The sequence below is a fragment of the Coregonus clupeaformis genome, chromosome 16, assembly GCF_020615455.1.
Source record: "Coregonus clupeaformis isolate EN_2021a chromosome 16, ASM2061545v1, whole genome shotgun sequence".
Classification (NCBI taxonomy): Eukaryota; Metazoa; Chordata; class Actinopteri; order Salmoniformes; family Salmonidae; genus Coregonus; species Coregonus clupeaformis.
Window position 1 is genome coordinate 16,030,236 of NC_059207.1, and position 21,097 is coordinate 16,051,332.

The 21,097-nt window shown below is 43.9% G+C and overlaps 1 protein-coding gene across 2 annotated transcripts in view; it reads left to right on the forward strand.

Moving 5' to 3' along the window:
• dab2ipa (DAB2 interacting protein a) overlaps window positions 1-21,097 on the forward strand; it is a 118,968-nt gene that overhangs the window by 35,588 nt on the left and 62,283 nt on the right. The gene's annotated exons all lie outside the window — the stretch shown is intronic.

The following is a 21,097-nucleotide window of genomic DNA, read 5'->3' on the forward strand; positions in this document are numbered from 1 at the left end:
AGTTGACTGTGCCTTTAAACAGCTTGGAAAATTCCAGAAAATGATTTCATGGCTTTAGAAGCTTCTGATAGGCTAATTGACATCATTTGAGTCAATTGGAGGTATACCTGTGGATGTATTTCAAGGCCTACCTTCAAACTCAGTGCCTCTTTGCTTGACATCATGGGACAATCAAAAGAAATCAGCGAAGACCTCCGATAGAAAATTGTAGACCTCCACAAGTCTGGTTCATCCTTGGGAGCAATTTCCAAAACGCCTGAAGGTACCACGTTCATCTGTACAAACAATAGTACGCAAGTATAAACACCATAGGACCACGCAGCCGTCATACCGCTCAGGAAGGAGACGCGTTCTGTCTCCTAGAGATTAACGTACTTTGGTGCGAGAAGTGCAAATCAATCCCAGAACAACAGCAAAGGACCTTGTGAAGACGCTGGAGGAAACAGGTACAAAAGTATCTATATCCACAGTAAAACGAGTCCTATATCGACATAACCTGAATGGCCGCTCAGCAAGGAAGAAGCGACTGCTCCCAAAACTCCATTAAAAAGCCAGACTACGGTTTGCAACTGCACATGGGGACAAAAATCGTACTTTTTGGAGAAATGTCCTCTGGTCTGATGAAACAAAAATAGAACTGTTTGGCCATAATGACCATCGTTATGTTTGGAGGAAAAAGGGAGGACGCTTGCAAGCCGAAGAACACCATCCCAACCGTGAAGCACGGGGGTGGCAGCATCATGCTGTGGGTGTGCTTTGCTGCAGGAGGGACTGGTGCACTTCACAAAATAGGTGGCATCATGAGGAATGAAAATTATGTGGATATATTGAAGCAACATCTCAAGACATCAGTCAGGAAGTTAAAGCTTGGTCGCAAATGGGTCTTCCAAATGGACGATGACCCAAATCATACTTCCAAAGTTGTGGCAAAATGGCTTAAGGACAACAAAGTCAAGGTATTGGAGTGGCCATCACAAAGCCCTGACCTCAATCCTATAGAAAATGTGTGGGCAGAACTGAAAAAGCGTGTGCAAGCAAGGAGGCCTACAAACCTGACTCAGTTACACCAGCTCTGTCAGGAGGAATGGGCCACAATTCACCCAACTTCTTGTGGGAAGCTTGTGGAAGGCTACCAGAAACGTTTGACCCAAGTTAAACAATTTAAAGGCAATGCTACCAAATACTAATTGAGTGTATGCAAACTTCTGACCCACTGGGAATGTGATTAAAGAAATAAAGCTGAAATAAATCATTCTCTCTACTATTATTCTGACATTTCACATTCTTAAAATAAAGTGGTGATCCTAACTGACCTAAGACATGGCATTTTAACTAGGATTACATGTCAGGAATTGTGAAAAACTGAGTTTAAATGTATTTGGCTAAGGTGTATTTAAACTTCCGACTTCAACTGTACGTATCTGGCAGTAATATTTGTGGTTCTCCCTCACCCAGAATAATTCCCAGCATTATGTAATTAGTAAATGCACAGTAGTTGGGAATTGATTGAAATATTTTCTTGAAAAATATTATCTTATTTGGGAGTATTTCACACAGATGAAAAAAGTGCATCTCTGTCTCTACCTCCCCTGTCGTGCAGGGATCACATAGACACTCCTCTTTGAGTAGCCATGTATTTTTGTGTGTCCCTTTTTCTGCAGCCAATTGGTGATCGCTGAGTCTGTATTTGGTCAGGATCAGTCTCTGTTTTGTATCTCTAAGAGTAGAGATATTCTGCCAATTTGTATGCTCTTTTGAGGGCCACATTTAGTTATTTTTGTGTTTTTGTTTCATTTTCCCAGTTTGTCAAATAGGTTTTCATTTCTGTAACAATTTGATTGATTTCCCTGTGTGTTTGGATAATAGGGTTGTTTAGTGTTTTTAACAGCTGACATAGGGGACTCTTTTCAGGGCTCAGCTCTTGGGTTTCCAGTGCTTTGATTTGTAAGTCTGTTTGGGGCTTCATTTCAAAATGTTAGTGTCCTTTTCTTTATATTTACAATTTAAGGAATCATCCAAGTTCCGCTCAGCATGCATTATTTGGTACTTCTTTTGGATATTTAGGATAATTCTGCAGAAGTCTGTATGTCGATTTTCTATTGTATTTTTCTCCCAATGCTTATAATCGTAATTACAGTTTGGACCCCAAACCTCGCTTCCATATAGTGCAATTGGTCAAATTACACTATTGACTATTTTGCACCAGATTTGGATAGGACAATTTTATTTTTGAGAATTGTCTTTTTTGGACAAAAATACTTTGCAGGCTTTTTCTTTTAGTGAATTCACTGCCAGACCAAATCCACCACAGGCACTGATTTTTAGTCCCAAGTAGTTGTACCTGGGACTAAATTTGAAGGAGTATCTGCTGCTCTGATTCCTGGCCTTTTTCTGGAAAGTCTATGTTGATGCTGTATTCCCAAAGAATGTTAAGTTGTTCCTGTAGACCTTGCTCTGTTAGTGACAGTAGGACAAGGTCATCTGCGTAGAGCAGGAATCTGACCTCATCCTTGAGGGTGAGTCCAGGGGCTGCAGATCGGTCCAACAACACTGCTAGTTCATTGTTGTAGACGTTGAATAGGGTTGGACTTAAACTGCACCCTTGTCTCACCCCTGTTTTGTTCAGGTAAATAAATGTTATGATGTCGTATACTTTACCCCCAATGCTGCTTTGGAGGGTTTTGTTATATAATCCATCATGCCATATGGAATCAAAAGCATTCTTAAAATCAACAAAACGTGCAAATACTTTTCCTCTGCATTTCGGATTAACATGCTGGTTTATTAGTGTGTAATGTGTGTATGTGGTCTGTTCTGTGTTTGGGTAGAAAGCCAATTTGTTTTTTGCGGAGAGCATTATGCTGTGTAAGGAAGGTCTGTATTCGGTCATTCAGAATACAGCAGAACAGTTTCCCCATGTTACTGGTGACACATATTCCCCTATAGTTATTAGGGTCTAATTTGTCACCTTTTTATATATGGGTGTTATGAGCCCCTGGTTCCAAATATCAGGGAAGCAGCCACTCTCCAAAACCAGGTTGAATCGTTTTAATAAGGCATCCTGCAGCTCAGGAGTACTGTGTTTAAGCATTTAATTCCTGATGCTGTCAGGGCCACATGCCTTTCCAGGTTAAGGCTTTGTATTTTGTTCGAAAGTTCAGCCTGTGTAATTTGGTAGTCAATTGGATTTTTCTTGCATATTGTTTTTGGTTTAAAGTAATGTCTTCTGATGGTATTATTCCATAGAGACTTTCAAAGTAATCTATTAAAATGTTGCCATTTTGAATGGCTAGGTCATTCCTCTGTTTTCCATTTAGACCATTCCATTTCTCCCAGAACTGGTTTCCATCAATGGAGTCTTCAATCTCTTTCAGAGTGTTCTCAAAATGCTTCAGTTTCTTCCATCTTACGTTTTGTTTTTATTCTTTCAATGTGTCAAATCAACAACAAAAAAATGGGCACATGTGCCGAATACAACAGGTGTAGACCTTACCGTGAAATGCTTACTTACAAGCCCTTAACCAACAATGCAGTTTTAAGAAAATATTTACTAAATAAACTAAAGTAAAAAAGTAACACAATAAAAGTACAGTAATGAGGCTATATACAGGGGGTACCAGTAGTTAACTGAATAAATTTGTACATGAGGTAATATGTGACCCGTTTCAGGAAACTAGGCGTATGTCGTGCATCACTACTTCAAAGGAGCGCCATTTGACTGTTTTTTCAAGTCAAAATGCATTTTTGGGCAGAAATGCCTTCTGGAACATGTGAACTTTAATGTGCCTTAATAACAAACATGTATGCCATCTGTAAATACAAATACAATTGTTAAATTACGAGCCTAGGAAAAAGACAGCAACCTTCCCGCTAGCCATGATTGGCTGAGATAATGAGTGGGCTGCCATGTAGCACGCTTCTGTCTATAATATGAGCTGGTCAGCATGTGTAGGTAATCCTTTCTAATGAGGCTTTTTTGAAAGGTATCATGTAGTAGAACTACATAAGTGTTGCTCTCCACTTTCTGGAGAGCAACACTTATGTGGAATTCAAGTATTATAGCTAAGGAGATGGAGAAAAGTCTGGCGTTTGATTGCAAATATGCATACGGAGTCGAAAAGGGAACACACAGAAGGCTGTTGTATAAAACACCAGTCTCCGGATTACATCTTCAAACTAAGGGCAACCATGGCATCCATGACAGAGAGGGAGAAGGATCCATCCATGTATATGGGTAAGAGAGTCTAGCTAGCTACATTTTCAGATATTACACGTTTCTAATTTTGTCAGTCGTTTTCATTTCAAGTTAGTGTACTGTTAGCTAGCTAACATTAGCTAGCTAGCTAACGTTACATGTATGATCTGTGTAGTAATATTATTCGTATCTCAGAGCCATTTGCATTGCTAGTTATAGCCTAATGTTAGCTAGCTAACATTGAACCTGGTTGGTTAGCTACCTGCAGATTCATGCAATGTAGTAAAGTTCTGAGTTGGGATTATGGTTCATTGTTTAGCTACCTAGCTACATATCTAAACAAAAGACTCCACTATGCAAGTAACTATTTCAATAGAATGTTTATGATGTCACTGCGACAACTGTCGATAGACGTAGCTGGTAAATTCGCTCTGGCTATCTACTCCGATTTCAGAGCACTCTCGTCTGAGTGTGCTGCGCAGAATAACTGACGAATTTACGAACGCTCAACACCTGTTGAATATGGCCGGTGTCAGTAAACGTTGGCAAAAAAGCTTAATTAAATGGTTGCCAGCAGCACAGTTGCAGTCACCAACGCTCTGGATAACATAAAGACAGCCTAACCAGCTCTGCTAGGGTGAGTAAAATGGTCAGAGTGAGCTGTTCTCTCATTTGTGTCTGGAAGTAGCTAGCAAGCTAGCCAACGTTAGGTCAGAACGCTCGGATCAACCCTACTCCTCGGCCAGAGCGTCCAGTGTACGCTCCGAGAGCGAAACGCTCTGAATTTACGAACGGACAACGCTCTGAGTTTACGAATGCCCAGAGCACAGATTACATTTACGAACACACCCGTAGTATAAGCCAGCCTTTAGTCTTGAAATATTTTGGTTGTTTAGTACATAGCCTCACATGTGAATCCTTAAAGAGATGGGTGGGGCTAAAGCTTAAGAGGGTGTGAACGATGCTGAATGGGTGTAGACAAAGAAGAACTCTCCAGTAGGTACCAAAACATTCAAGGGCCATTTTCTCAAGTGAGGTTACAAGTTTATAAACTTTCAAAGCAGAATTGCTTTCCCATTGTTCCTCAACTGTAGTATATGATATACCATTTTATAGCTCTGAGTCTCTACTTTTATCCAATGTAAAAAACACAATTTCAAATTTTGCTACATATGATCGAGCCGGTCGGTCACATATGTACATGTTGTTAGGGCTGGGCAGTATACCGTATTTTACAATATACCGGTATTGATTCACGGACCGGTTTGGGTTTTTACTTTACCTTCTGTAACAGTATTTGAATGTTTGGTTTGTTAAATGTGATACTCCGTGTGTAACATCAATTTTTATAGTTTACTTCACTACTTGAGTCATCTCTATCCGCTCTCTCTCTCTCCGTGCCACTTTGCGCACAGACATACCCCCGCCCCCTGTCACTCAAGGAGCGCATTTGTTGTTCCTCTACCACGAGTCACCTGCGTTCAGTCTCTGCATGGTCAGTGCAGCACATGAAACAATGTTGTTACAACTATGCTGTTTTCACTTTGTTTCTTAATATAAATCCACTAGAGTGCTATAATTACACTATACGTTTGTGTTTCTTACATCTTCAAACAGCTAGTTTGTCTTTTCTTAGTAAGTTGGGCCTAAATCTTGTTAGCCGCTAATGCTATTGCTAATCGCTAGCTAGCTAATAAATGTACTGAATCAGAGCAAACATAACTAGCTATACAGCCTGATAATACTAGTGATGGTGTGTACCTACATCTGCATGTTTTTTGTGCAACAGTATCTTCTAAATCAAAGAGGAATACGTGAAGCAAGAATATGTTAGCTACATGAAGTAGCTGAGAGAAAACCAAAGGTTATAGGGTCCCCATAGGAAACACATGTCAACACTTTGGTTGCTACCCTGTCACAATAACTCTTCCCTGGCATTTTTATTTGTTGTCATGTCAAACACTGTATTCAAAGTGCCCACTATTATATTCTAACTATAGAATTTGAATAATCATTCTATATCCATGATTCCAACAGTTCACCCAAGTGTTTTGCTCTAAATCACAAATCAAATCGCAATTTCAACATTTGGTAAAAGAATAAGGTCTAAATTGTTGGCCCATACTGTGCAGCCCTATGTAGCAGTGTGGAAATTATATCAAATGAGTGCAAGAAACGCAGAAATTGATGAAAATGCTGAAAATTTATTTTGGGTTGAATTGTACAGTATAAAACAATCAGAATAGAGAAAGACCCATTGAAATCACTTAGAATGTATGTGTTGTCACCAATGTTCCCTCAAATTTTTTCAGCACTGAGCAAATTTCAGGTCTGCTGAGCGCAAATTAGAATGTTGTGAAAATTCTGTGCAACTTCCAGCGCGCGTTTACTGTGAACACTGAGTCTGTATCCGCTTTAAGTTACAGTTTTAACATTGGCCATGTAGGCTACTGTGGCTATTTGATCATAATGTAGGCCTAACAGAGTGGCCTACCATCAAAAACAATAGAGAAAATGCATCCCATAACATTTTAACATGGAAATAGCTGTTCTATCATTTAGCCGATGTTTGGTGTACAATGTAGGCCTACATTCCATGGGACTTTTGAAGAAAAAAACATGCTTGGCTTGACATTAACCTGTTTATCCACTTGTCCTTCAGACAAGGAGGTGACTGAAAATGTTGTGTGTGTGATACTAGAAACCACTTATTTTTCCCATACCATTATTACAGAGAATCAGACATTATTCTACCCTCTGCCCATTGGCTACTACTACTCAAAATACAACATTGCCCCTTTAACACAAAAAAATCTCTTTACCTGACTCTTTTCAAAGATGTCTAGAAATGTACACGTTTTGTACTCTTGTAGGAAGCAATCCTTCCCGTATTGCTGACTACAAATGATCTATAACTGGCCTAAAAACTCACTAACTAGCAAAGGATATGGACAAAATGTGCACACGTGGCAACATGCAGCTCTCGCTTTGATCTCAAAACAAGCGCATCTACTCACGACCGATCATGCTGTAAACACAGTCCAGTTCAAAGTAAATGGCACAGATCCATACATGGCAATGGTCTATTTGCATATAGGCCTACTGCAGCTCTGATTGTTTATGCTGCACCGGTCTGTGTAAAGTACGGGTGTGTCAATGCAATAGGGACACCGTCTTCCAGCTGATGGCGAAACTCAAGTCACACTGCATTATTTCTGCCTCATGCACAAATCATGTTACTCCTATGAACAGAGAAAGTAAATATTCCTCAATATTAAAAAAGACCCAAGCCGCTAATAATAACACAAGCCTATAGATACACTTTCCTACTCATTCATTACTGCTGCAGTGCTTGTTGTAGCGCTGAGTAGAAATAGGAAGAATGCACATTTTATGGCTTATAAAAGTGTTGACAGTGCTGAGTAAGAACTTAAACATGAACTCATAAAAACTGCATCTCTTTGCTGTATTCTCTCTCTAGAGAGAGACAGTCTCTCTCTAGTCATGGTTTTAAACGTTTTGAAATCTCACAGTATCAATTTTGCTGTAGCTTTCTTTTAAGCCTGCTACATTACTGCAGACACAGTCATCCGATTGGCCAGCGGTAGGCCTATAGTGCACTTTATTTGCTCTCTGGGCCCGCCGGGAAGGCAGAGTTTGTACCTTCAGACACATGAAATGGTTCAAAATGTTTGGCGATCGATTATTAATGCCTTGGAGATCGACCAGATGGTGACCATTGCTCTAGAAAGTTGAGTAAAGTTCAATCTCGTGCTTCTCTCTGTGGGTTGATATTTCTGCCCATGGCAGTTTCGGGGCTACTGCGCAAGCAACTTAGAGGGAACATTGGTTGCCACCCTAGGATCATGCACTACTCATAAAGCACATTTTGAACTTGTACTATCCAAAAACACAAAATACCGTCATACCATCTGTTTTTGAAATACCGTGATATGATATTTTGGCCATATCACGCAGCCCTCCATATAGGTAGGGATAAAGTGACTATGCATAGATAATAAACAGCAAATTAAAAAAGGGGGGGTTTCAATGCAAATAGTCCAGGTAGCCATTTTATGAATTGTTCAGCCGTATCATGGATTGGGGGTAGAAGCTGTTAAGGAGCCTTTAGGACCTAGACTTGGCGCTCTGGTACTGCTTGCCGTGCAGTAGAAGAGAGAACAGTCTATGACTTGGGTGGCTGGAGTCTTTGACACTTTTTTGAGCCTTGTATAGGGGTCCTGGATGGCAGGAAGCTTGGCCCCAGTGATGTAATGAGCCGTACGCAGTACCCTCTGTAGCGCCTTCTCGTCGGATGCCAAGCAGTTGCCATAACAGGCGGTGATGGAACCGGTCAGGATGCTCTCGATGGTGCAGCTATGGAACTTTTTGAGGATCTGGGGACCCATGCCAAATCTTTTCAGTCTCCCGAGGGGGAATAGACGTTGTCGTGCCCTCTTCACAACTGTCTTGGTGTGTTTGGACCATGATAGTTTGTTGGTGATGTGGACACCAAGGAACTTGAATCTCGACCCGCTCCACTACAGCCCCGTCGATGTGAATGGGGGTGTTCGGCCCTCCTTTTCCTGTAGTCCACGATCAGCTCCTTTGTTTTGCTCACGTTGAGGGAGAGGTTGTTGTCCTGGCACCACACTGCCAGGTCTCTGACCTCCTCCCTATAGGCTGTCTCATCGTTGTCGGTGATCAGGCCTACCACCGTTGTGTCGTCAACAAACTTAATGATGGTTTTGGAGTCGTGCTTGGCCACGCAGTCGTGGGTGAACAGGAAGTACAGGAGGGGGACTAAGCACGCACCCCTGAGGAGCCCCCGTGTTGAGGATCAGCATAGCAGATGTCATAAGGGAAAAAAATATTTGATCCCCTGCTGATTTTGTTTGCCCACTGACAAAGAAATTATCAGTCTAATTTTAATGGTAGGTTTATTTGAACAGTGAGAGACAGAATAACAACAAAATGTATTTTAAAAAATCCAGAAAAACGCATGTTAAAAATGTTATAAATTGATTTGCATTTTAATGAGGGAAATAAATATTTGACCCCCTCTCAATCAGAACGATTTCTGGCTCCCAGGTGTCTTTTATACAGGTAACGAGCTGAGATTAGGAGCACACTCTTAAAGGGAGTACTCCTAATCTCAGTTTGTTACCTGTATAAAAGACACCTGTCCACAGAAGCAATCAATCAATCAGATTCCAAACTCTCCACTATGGCCAAGACCAAAGAGCTCTCCAAGGACATCAGGGACAAGATTGTAGACCTACACAAGGCTGGAATGGGCTACAAGACCATCGCCAAGCAGCTTGGTGAGAAGGTAACAACAGTTGGTGCGATTATTCGCAAATGGAAGAAACACAAAAGAACTGTCAATCTCCCTCGGCCTGGGGCTCCGTGCAAGATCTCACCTTGTGGAGTTGCAATGATCATGAGAACGGTGAGGAATCAGCCCAGAACTACACGGGAGGTTCTTGTCAATGATCTCAAGGCAGCTGGGACCATAGTCACCAAGAAAACAATTGGTAACACACTACGCAGTGAAGGACTGAAATCCTGCAGCGCCCGCAAGGTCCCCCTGCTCAAGAAAGCACATATACAGGCCCGTCTGAAGTTTGCCAATGAACATCAATGATTCAGAGGAGAACTGGGTGAAAGTGTTGTGGTCAGATGAGACCAAAATCGAGCTCTTTGGCATCAACTCAACTCGCCGTGTTTGGAGGAGGAGGAATGCTGCCTATGACCCCAAGAACACCATCCCCACTGTCAAACATGGAGGTGGAAACATTATGCTTTGGGGGTGTTTTTCTGCTAAGGGGACAGGACAACTTCAACGCATCAAAGGGACGATGGACGGGGCCTTGTACCGTCAAATCTTGGGTGAGAATCTCCTTCCCTCAGCCAGGGCATTGAAAATGGGTCGTGGATGGGTATTCCAGCATGACAATGACCCAAAACACACGGCCAAGGCAACAAAGGAGTGGCTCAAGAAGAAGCACATTAAGGTCCTGGAGTGGCCTAGCCAGTCTCCAGACCTTAATCCCATAGAAAATCTGTGGAGGGAGCTGATGGTTCGAGTTGCAAAACGTCAGCCTCGAAACCTTAATGACTTGGAGAAGATCTCCAAAGAGGAGTGGAACAAAATCCCTCCTGAGATGTGTGCAGACCTGGTGGCCAACTACAAGAAACGTCTGACCTCTGTGATTGCCAACAAGGGTTTTGCCACCAAGTACTACCGTATTTTCCGCACTATAAGGCGCACCGGATTATAAGGCGCACCTTCAATGAATGGCCTATTTTAGAACTGTTTTCATATATAGGGCGCACCGGATTATAAGGCGCATAGAATAGAAGATACTGCAGTCAAACGTTTGACTGGGGTTGCGTTATGCATCCACTAGATGGAGCTGTGCTAAAGGGAATGTCAACAAAACAGTCAGATAAAGTCAAACTTTATTAAGCGTTCTGACAACAATTTTGGGGTCTTTATACACACACAATTGGTGTGGGACTGTGAGTAAGCACAGTACCGGTGTTTACTGACTACGGTAGCCGTAATGCTGCAAGCGGTGCGGCTTTGTAGTTTACCAGTCGTACTGAAACATTTCATTATTATTAAATAGTTTTTATTGGTTTTTCATACTGAAACATTTTGACAGAGCGCCTTGAGCGCCGTGTACAACCAGTATGGATCAACCAATTAACCAATTGATCCATATATAAGGCACTCCGGATTATAATGCGCACTGTCGTTTTTTGAGAAAATTAAAGGCTTTTAAGTGCGCCTTATAGTGCGGAAAATACGATAAGCAGAGGGGTCAAATACTTATTTCCCTCATTAAAATACAAATCAATTTATAACATTTTTGACATGCGTTTTTCTGGATTTTTTGGTTGTTATTCTGTCTCTCACTGTTCAAATAAACCTACCATTAAAATTATAAACTGATAATGTCTTTGTCAGTGGGCAAACGTACAAAATCAGCAGGGGATCAAATACTTTTTTCCCTCACTGTATTGTTGCCGAATGTCTCTCCTGTGGTTGGTGATGTTTAATATTTGATAAAGATAAAGTTTTTCTTATGAGATTACATTCGGCATCAAACCATTTCCCTTTTTGAGGTTTCCAATTAGAACAGTTATTTTGCATGAATTTTCTTTTGTGCCTGCTTTATGATAGATCTCATTTAATTTGTTCACAGCCAAATTCATGTCAGGGAGGTTTGGGCTGAATGTACTTGAAAGGAAATCATTAATACAGGTTGTAGTGCAATGCTGTGTTTGAAGTGTGGTGCGCTGTCAGGGGTCTATCTGTATGTTTTATTTCGATTAATCAGTGTACAGGGCTCTGTTTGTGTGGTCTTTGGTGGAGAAATATTTTCAAAAATACATTAATCTGGCAGTGGTCAGACAACGGTGTCTGTGGTCTGACAGTGAATGCACTAATGGAGAAGGGGTCCAAGTCTGAGATTGCAGAGTCAACAGCACTGGTCCCAAGAGCTGAGCAGTAGGTGAACCTTCCCAAAGAATCCCCTCCTGCCATTAAGAATAAAATACTGCTTTACATTTCTGTTCACTACCTGGTCAGGGCTATTTATTTTACTAGTGATGGGAATCGGGTATAAGGAGGGATGTCCAAATATGTCTGTTACCCTCAGGGTCTACACATTCAGGTTCAGAACCTGTTCTAGCATTAAAATCCCCACACAAAAGCACATTTCCCTCAGCATGAAACTGGTTGGTCTCTTTTGGAGATTATCATAAAACTGATCATCATAGTAAGATGAATCTGAGGGAGAAGCATACACCGCACCTATATATAAATCATTGTCACTAACATGCTGACCACACCACTCACGTTACGTGCGCGAGCGTTGCCAAATGTACACATACATGTTATTCAATAATTTCATCCAAACTGCTCGCGAGCGTCAACGAGCGTCTGTGTAGCCAGGAGCTAAAATATAACGTGGTTCTATTTTTTACGCTTGACACGCTGCAAGTCCTGCCTCTCCAAGCTAGCTAGCTAAATTGCCAGTTTATAAATACAATACATTACCAAAAGTATGTGGACACCTGCTCGTGAACATCTCATTCCAAAATCATGGGCATTAATATGGAGTTTGTCACCCCTTTACTGCTATAACAGCCTCCACTCTTCTGGGAAGGCTTTCCACTAGATGTTGGAACATTGCTGCAGGGACTTGCTTCCATTCAGCCATGAGCATTAGTGAGGTCGGGGACTGATATTAGCCGATTAGGCCTGGCTCGCAGTCGGCGTTCCAATTCATCCCAAAGGTGTTCGATGGTGTTCGGGTGAGGGCTCTGTGCAGGCCAGTCAAGTTCTTCCACAACGATCTCGACAAACCATTTCTGTATCGCTTTGTGCATGGGGGCATTGTCATCCTGAAACAGGGAAGGGCCTTCCCCAAACTGTTGCCACAAAGTTGGAAGCACCGAATAGTCTAGAATGTCTTTGTATGCTGTTGCGTTAAGATTTCCCTTCACTGGAACTAAGGTGCCTAACCCAAACCATGGAAAACAGCCCCAGACCATTATTCCTCCTCCACCTAACTTTACAGTTGGCACTATGCAAACCCAGATTTGTCAGTCGGACTGCCAGATGGTGAAGCGGCCATGGAAACCCATTTCATGAAGCTCCCGACGAACAGTTATTGTGCTGATGTTGATTCCAGAGGCAGTTTGGAACTTGGTTATGAGTGTTGCAACTGAGGACAGACCATTTTTACGTGCTACGCGCTTCAACACTGCGGTCCCGTTCTGTGAGCTTGTGTGACCTACCACTTCGCAGCTAAGCTATTGTTGCTCCTAGACATTTCCACTTCACAATAACAGCACTTACAGTTGACCGGGGCAGCTCTAGCAGGGCAGAAATTTGAGGAACTGACTTGTTGGAAAGGTGGCATCCTATGACGGTGCCACGTTGAAAGTCACTGAGCTCTTCAGTAAGGCCGTTCTACTGCCAATGTTTGTCTATGGAGATTGCATGGCTGTGTGCTCGATTTTATATACCTGTCAGCAACGGGTATGGCTGAAATATCTGAATTCAATCATTTGAAGGGGTGTTTACATAGTTTTGTGTATATATACAGTATCTCACAAAAGTGAGTACACCCCTCACATTTTTGTAAATATTTGAGTATATCTTTTCATGTGACAACACTGAAGAAATGACACTTTGCTACAATGTAAAGTAGTGAGTGTACAACTTGTATAACAGTGTAAATGTGCTGTCCCCTCAAAATAACACAACACACAGCCATTAATGTCTAAACCGCTGGCAACAAAAGTGAGTACACCCCTAAGTGAAAATGTCCAAATTGGGCCCAAAGTGTCAATATTTTGTGTGGCCACCATCATTTTCCAGCACTGCCTTAACCAGAGCTTCACAGGTTGCCACTGGAGTCCTCTTCCACTCCTCCATGACGACATCACGGAGCTGGTGGATGTTAGAGACCTTGCACTCCTCCACCTTCCGTTTGAGGATACCCCACAGATGCTCAATAGGGTTTAGGTCTGGAGACATGCTTGGCCAGTCCATCACCTTTACCCTCAGCTTCATTAGCAAGGCAGTGGTCGTCTTGGAGGTGTGTTTGGGGTCGTTATCATGTTGGAATACTGCCCTGCGGCCCAGTCTCCGAAGGGAGGGGATCATGCTCTGCTTCAGTATGTCACAGTACATGTTAGCGTTCATGGTTCCCTCAATGAACTGTAGCTCCCCAGTGCCGGCAGCACTCATGCAGCCCCAGACCATGACACTCCCACCACCATGCTTGACTGTAGGCAAGACACACTTGTCTTTGTACTCCTCACCTGGTTACCGCCACACACGCTTGACACCATCTGAACCAAATAAGTTTATCTTGGTCTCATCAGACCACAGGACATGGTTCCAGTAATCCATGTCCTTAGTCTGCTTGTCTTCAGCAAACTGTTTGCGGGCTTTCTTGTGCATCATCTTTAGAAGAGGCTTCCTTCTGGGACGACAGCCACACAGACCAATTTGATGCAGTGTGCGGCATATGGTCTGAGCACTGACAGGCTGACCCCCCACCCCTTCAACCTCTGCAGCAATGCTGGCAGCACTCATACGTCTATTTCCCAAAGACAACCTCTGGATATGACGCTGAGCAAGTGCACTCAACTTCTTTGGTCGACCATGGCGAGGCCTGTTCTGAGTGGAACCTGTCCTGTTAAACCGCTGTATGGTCTTGGCCACCGTGCTGCAGCTCAGTTTCAGGGTCTTGGCAATCTTCTTATAGCCCAGGCCATCTTTATGTAGAGCAACAATTTTTTTTTTCAGATCCTCAGAGAGTTCTTTGCCATGAGGTGCCATGTTGAACTTCCAGTGACCAGTATGAGGGAGTGTGAGAGCAATGACACCAAATTTAACACACCTGCTCCCCAAAAATGTGAGGGGTGTACTCACTTTTGTGAGATACTGTATATAGTGTATCTCTATATAATTTGGTTAGAGTAAAGTACATAGGAAATTAATACATAAGCAAATATAGAACAGGAAAATCCAAACGTGTGTGTGTGTGTGTGTGTGTGTGTGTGTGTGTGTGTGTGTGAGGAACAAAACTAAATAAATGTGTGTGTGTGGTAAATAATACAAAATAATAAAGTGTGTGTGGAATAACTAAATAGAAATAATAACTAAATAAAAAGGGTTGTGAAGTGTTTGAGTGTGTGCGGGTGGGTGGGTGGGTGTGTGTGTTTTCCAGCAGTTGATGTGACTGAGGATATACAGTGTGGTATGGGTCTTGTATTATGTGTGTCTTTGATGCACCCGCACAATACTTAGACTAAGCGACCAACCACGCCCAACACAATAGTACACGTTGTGCTGTGTGTTTCAACTAAGAGCATTCTTCAGTAGCAGTAAAGAACAATTCTATAAATAGACAACAAGAAAATTATAACTAATATGACAAGTGTTGACTATCTCTACAATGTGACTTTTAGCTTATAGAATGAATGTATTCTGATAAGGTCCAATACATTGACTTATGCCTATTCTAGAAGTTTGCTCATCAGCTTTAGCACTTGACGCACCTCTCCGATGGCTGAAGGTTCTATATGTCTCTTACCGGACACTGCCTCTGCATATGTGGGCTGGCAGTGAGGCTGAGGTCTGGGCTGGGTTACTCTCCTGTTGGCCACTATTTGTCCTACCCCTAGAGTATAGTGCAGTGAAGTGTTGAGCTGAGCTATGTCCGGCACCGCTGAGCTGGGCTGGTTTTGGCACCGCTGGTCTGGGCTGGGTTGGTTCTGGCACCGTGAGATGGTCTGGGTCTAGCGCCATTGGGCTGAGCTGGCCTGGTTTTGGCACCGCTGGACTGGTTCTGGCAATGCTGAGCTTGAACCCCAGAACGACAAAGCAAAAACAGGTTTTTATACATTTTTAGACTCCCCCCTGTATTTGGGGAGTTTCTCCCATTCTTCTCTGCAGATCTTCTCAAACTGTCAGGTTGGATGGGGAGCGTCGCTGCACAGCTATATTCAGGTCTCTCCAGAGATGTTAGATCGGGTTCAAGTCCGGGCTCTGGCTGGGCCACTCAAGGACGTTCAGAGACTTGTCCCGAAGCCACTCCTGCATTGTCTTGGCTGTGTGCTTAGGGTCGTTGTCCTGTTGGAAGGTGAACCTTCACCCCAATCTGAGGTCCTGAGCGCTCTGGAGCAGGTTTTCATCAAGGATCTCTCTGTACTTTGCTTCGTTCATCTTTCCCTCGATCCTGACAAGTCTCCCAGTCCCTGCCGCTGAAAAACATCCACACAGCATGATGCTGCCACCACCATGCTTCACCATAGGGATGGTGCCAGGTTTCCTCCAGATGTGACGCTTGGCATTTAGGCCAAAGAGTTCAATCTTGGTTTCATCAGACCAGAGAATCTTGTTTCTCATGATCTGAGAGTTTTTAGGTGCCTTTTGGCAAACTCCAAGCGGGCTGTCATGTGCCTTTTACTGAGGAGTGGCTTCCGTCTGGCCACTCTACCATAAAGGCCTGATTGGTGGAGTGCTGCAGAAATGGTTGTCCTTCTGGAAGGTTCTCCCATTCCCAAAGAGGAACTCTGGAGCTCTGTCAGAGTGACCATCGGGATCTTGGTCACCTCCCTGACCAAGTCCCTTCTCCCCCGATTGCTCAGATTGGCCGGGCGGCCAGCTCTAGGTAGAGTCTTGGTGGTTCCAAACCTCTTCCATTTAAGAATGATGGAGGCCACTGTGTTCTTAGACCTTCAATGCTGCAGACATTTTTTGGTACCCTTCTCCAGACCTGTGCCTCAACACAATCCTGTCTTGGAGCTCTACGGACAATTCCTTCGACCTCATGGCTTGGTTTTTGCTCTGACATGTGCTGTCAACTGTGGGACCTTATATAGACAGGTGTGTGCCTTTCCAAATCATGTCCAATCAATTGAATTTACCACAGGTGGACTCCAATCAAGTTATAGAAACATCTCAAGGATGATCAATGGAAACAGGATGCACTTGAGCTCAATTTCGAGTCTCATAGCAAAGGGTCTGAATAATTATGTAAATAAGGTATTTCTGTTTTTTATTTTTAATACATTTGCAAAAATGTCTAAAACCCTGTTTTCGCTATGTCGTTATTGGGTATTGTGTGTAGATCTATGAGGGGGAAAAATAATTTAATCAATTTTAGAATAAGGCTGTAACATAACCACATTTGGAAAAAGTTAAGGTATCTGAATACTTTCCGAATGCACTGTATGTATGACAAGGTTGTCAGGATTTTCCAGCTTGGCTTGATAGAGCAGTTGTAGTGCACTGTCACTAGTGGGACTCCAGAATTTAGCTGTCTGGGGAATAGTATCCTATCTTCCAGATAATCCCCATTAGAGTCTATCAGAACTGCAGTTTTGGGAGATCTCCTGGGTTGAACTGGATCCTGTCCCTTGTCCTCTGGAGGTGTGTTCAGCTGAACATGTTCAGGCTTCTGGGAGGTTGACAAGGCAGGTTAGGCTGTGGCATTCTACTCTCTCTCTGTCATTCACAAATACACAGCTGCACTTTTGTTAGTCTCATGCCCTCTAGAGGCCAGTGGGGAGGATGAGATATATACTGAACATAAATATAAATGCAAAGTGTTGGTCCCATGTTTCATGAGCTGAAATAAAATATCCCAGAAATGTTCCATATGCACAAAAAGCTTATTTCTCTAAAATGTTGTGCACAAATTTGTTTACATCCCTTTTAGTGAGCATTTCTCCTTTGTCAAGATAATCCATCCACCTGACAGGTGTGTCATATCAAGAAGCTGATTAAACAGCATGATCATAACACAGGTGCACCTTGTACTGGGGACAATAAAAGGCCACTCTAAAATATGCAGTCTTGTCACACAACACAATGCCACAGATGTCTCACGTTTTGCGGGAGCGTGCAATTGGCATGCTGACTGCAGGAATGTCCACCAGAGCTGTTGCCAAAGAATGTAATGTTAATTTCTCTACCATAAGCCACCTCAAGTCATTTTAGATAATTTGGCAGTACGTCCAACCGGCCTCACAACCGCAGACCACGTGTAACCACGCCAGCCCAGGACCTCCGCATCCGGCTTCTTCACCTGCAGGATGCACAACCAAAGTATTTCTGCACAAACTGTCAGAAACCGTCTCAGGGAAGCTCATCTGCGTGCTTGTTGTCCACACCAGTGTCTTGACCTGACTGCATTTCGGGTCGTAACAGACTTCAGTGGGCAAATGCACACCTTCGATGGCCACTGGCACGCTCTTCATGGATGAATTCTGATTTCAACTGTTCCCGGGCAGATGGCAGGCAGCGTGTATGGCATCGCGTGGGCAAGCGTTTTGCTGATGTCAACCTTGTGGACCCCATGGTGGCAGTGTGGTTATGGTATGGGCAGGCATAAGCTACGTACAACAAACACAATTGCATTTTATCTATGGCAATTTGAATGCACAGAGATACAGTGACGAGATCCTGAGGCCCATTGTCGTGCCATTAATCCGCCGCCATCACCTCAGGTTTCACCATGATAATGCACGGACGGCTCCATGTCGCAAGGATCTGTACACAATTCTTGCTGAAAATGTCCCAGTTCTTCCATGGCCTGCATACTCACCAGACATGTCACCCATTGAGCATGTTTGGATGCACTGGATCGACGTGTATGACCTCACTTTCCAGTTCCCGCTAATATCCAGCAACTTCACATAGCCATTGAAGAGGAGTGGGCCAAGATTGCACAGGCCACAATCAACAGCCTGATCAACTCTATGCGAAGGAGATGTTGCGCTGCATGAGGCAACAAATGATGTTCACACCAGATACTGACTGGTTTTCTGATCCACGTCCCTACCTTTATTTTAAGGTGTCTGTGACCAATAGATGCATATTTGTACTCTTAATCCATAGATTAGGGCGTAAAGAATTTATTTCAATTGACAGATTTCCTTGTATGAACTGTAACTCAGTAAAATCTTAGAAATTGTTGCATGTTGCGTTTTAGATTTTTGTTATGTGTATTTTACATCTGCTCTGGATAAACCAACTGTATGTAAATACTGTAAGTCACTACGATGCCACATTTTTATGCTTTTGTCAACCGAGAAAATATTTTCGGCTTTGAATGGTGGAAGCAAGACTGGTAGAATATGGTCCCTTACGCCCGGAAGGAAGGTCCATGTTACTTCAACAGAATATGATCAGATTAGTGAGTTCCCCTGAGAGCTTATGTTGGGAGTATAATAGGAAGTGTGATCGCTCAGGTGATCAGGGAGTTGGTACACACACACACACACACACACACACACACACACACACACAGCTCTTATGTTGATGTCATGCTGCTAATCAGTGGGCTTCCTTTAATGTAAGATGGAGCTCATGTCGTCCTCCTCTGTTGGATCTTGACAAGCACAGTGACCTTCCTGATTGTTTAAATAGGGTAAATAGATGGAGGAGCCCAAAGGTCAGGCTGGTGGTGCCAGAGAACCAGCTCCATGTTGTCTGGAGTGACTAAAAATGACTAAAAAAAATGACTAAAAATGTCTGATGGCACTTTGGCTCCCAACGGTCATGCTGGAGGGAGAGACAGCAGAGATCTGATCAGCTTGTCCTCGTTTGCCCCCCTTGCGCCACAGGTCATAATCAATTGTTAATTGCTTGTTGGGTAACCAGAGACGGGACTGAGAATTCCCAGCCAAACAAAGCCCTGGCATTCTGCAGACACCGGTGCCTCCCAATGCCATCCTGGCTGAGTCCTCTGAGGTGCAGGTTACTATGGTGACATTACTGCTGAGCGCCTCCCTCATACCTGAGTCAGATTCATTGGCTGATTACGGCATGGTGATGTATAACCCATTATAGGAGAGACGTCCAGGCCTTAGGAATATGTCACCATTGATAATACAGTGCTGTGCTTCACGTAAGATGCGCTCAAAAGCTAATTGTATATTTGTCATTTGACAATCTCTCTCTTTAAGGATATGCCTAAGTATAGATCAGAAATCTCCCCTCTTATTCTGTGTCTCTCTTCAGGATGTTCTCCAATGGGATAAAGTATGAATTAAATTATGCACTCAATGAATAAAAGCCAAAGGATGATACAGGATGGTGTTGGCACGCTGTGGCTCCTCCCACAAATAATCTTGTGTCCTTCTGGCTGGCCGTCCTGGGCTGAGCAGAGCTCGGAGTGGGAGGGAGGAAGGGAGGGTGGAGTTGGAAGTGATGTTAATTGAACAGGACCAGGAGCTTGTTGGAGCAGAAGAGGAGGGGGAGGGGTGAAGCCCCCTAACTGTGAGGACGAGGCCTCCTAACTGTGAGGACGAGGCCTGGCGCCCCAGGAGAAACTCAATACCGCCAGCAGGTGGTCCCTGTGAGAATCAGCAGGAGACACCAACAGAGAGGAGGATATCCCACCGGTCTCATTCATACAAATCTGAAGTTAGAATTTCCACTGTAGTTTGAGCACAGCAGTTAGTCTTTTGATTTGAGGTTCAGCTTCTAGGCCCTACTTATGTGCCCAACTCCTGAATGTATTTTTTTTGTCAGTCACATGCAGCACCGCAATCCAAACAAAAGAAAAGCAAGGGTTAATCATTGTTCATCCATTGTGCCTACCATCCTGCCCTGCCCTACCTCTCCCTACCCTGCCCTACCTACCCTGCCCTACCCTATTTCGCCCTACCTACCCTACATCGCCCTGCCTTGCCCTACCCTGCCTTTCTCACCTCACCCTGCCTACCTACCCTACCCTGCCCTACCTACCAACCCCCTACCCTACCTCGCCCTGCCCTACCTACCAACCCCTACCCTACCTCGCCCTGCCCTACCTACCAACCCCTACCCTACCTCGTCCTGCCCTACCTACCACCCCCTACCCTACCTCACCCTACTCTACCCTGTCCTACCCTACCTTACCCGCCCTACCTCACCCTTCCCTACCTCTCCCTACCCTGCCCTCCCTCCCTCACCCTACCCTACCCTGTCATACCCTACCCTGCCCTACCTCACCCTACCCTGCCATACCCTATCCTACCCTACCTCTCCTTGCCCTACCTCACCCTATACTGTCATGCCCTACCTCACCCTACCCTGTCATACCCTACCCTGCCCTACCTCACCCTACCCTGTCATACCCTACCCTGCCCTACCTCACCCTACCCTGTCATACTCTACCCTGCCCTACCTCACCCTACCCTGCCATACCCTATCCTACCCTACCTCACCCTGCCCTACCTACCTCGCCCTACTGTATCATTCCCTGCCTTGCCCTACTCTGCCTTTTTCGTGTTACCCTTCCACGCCTTACCCTGCCTACCTCACCCTACCTACCTCACCTTACCCTGCCCTAGCCTACCTCACCCTACCCTACCTCG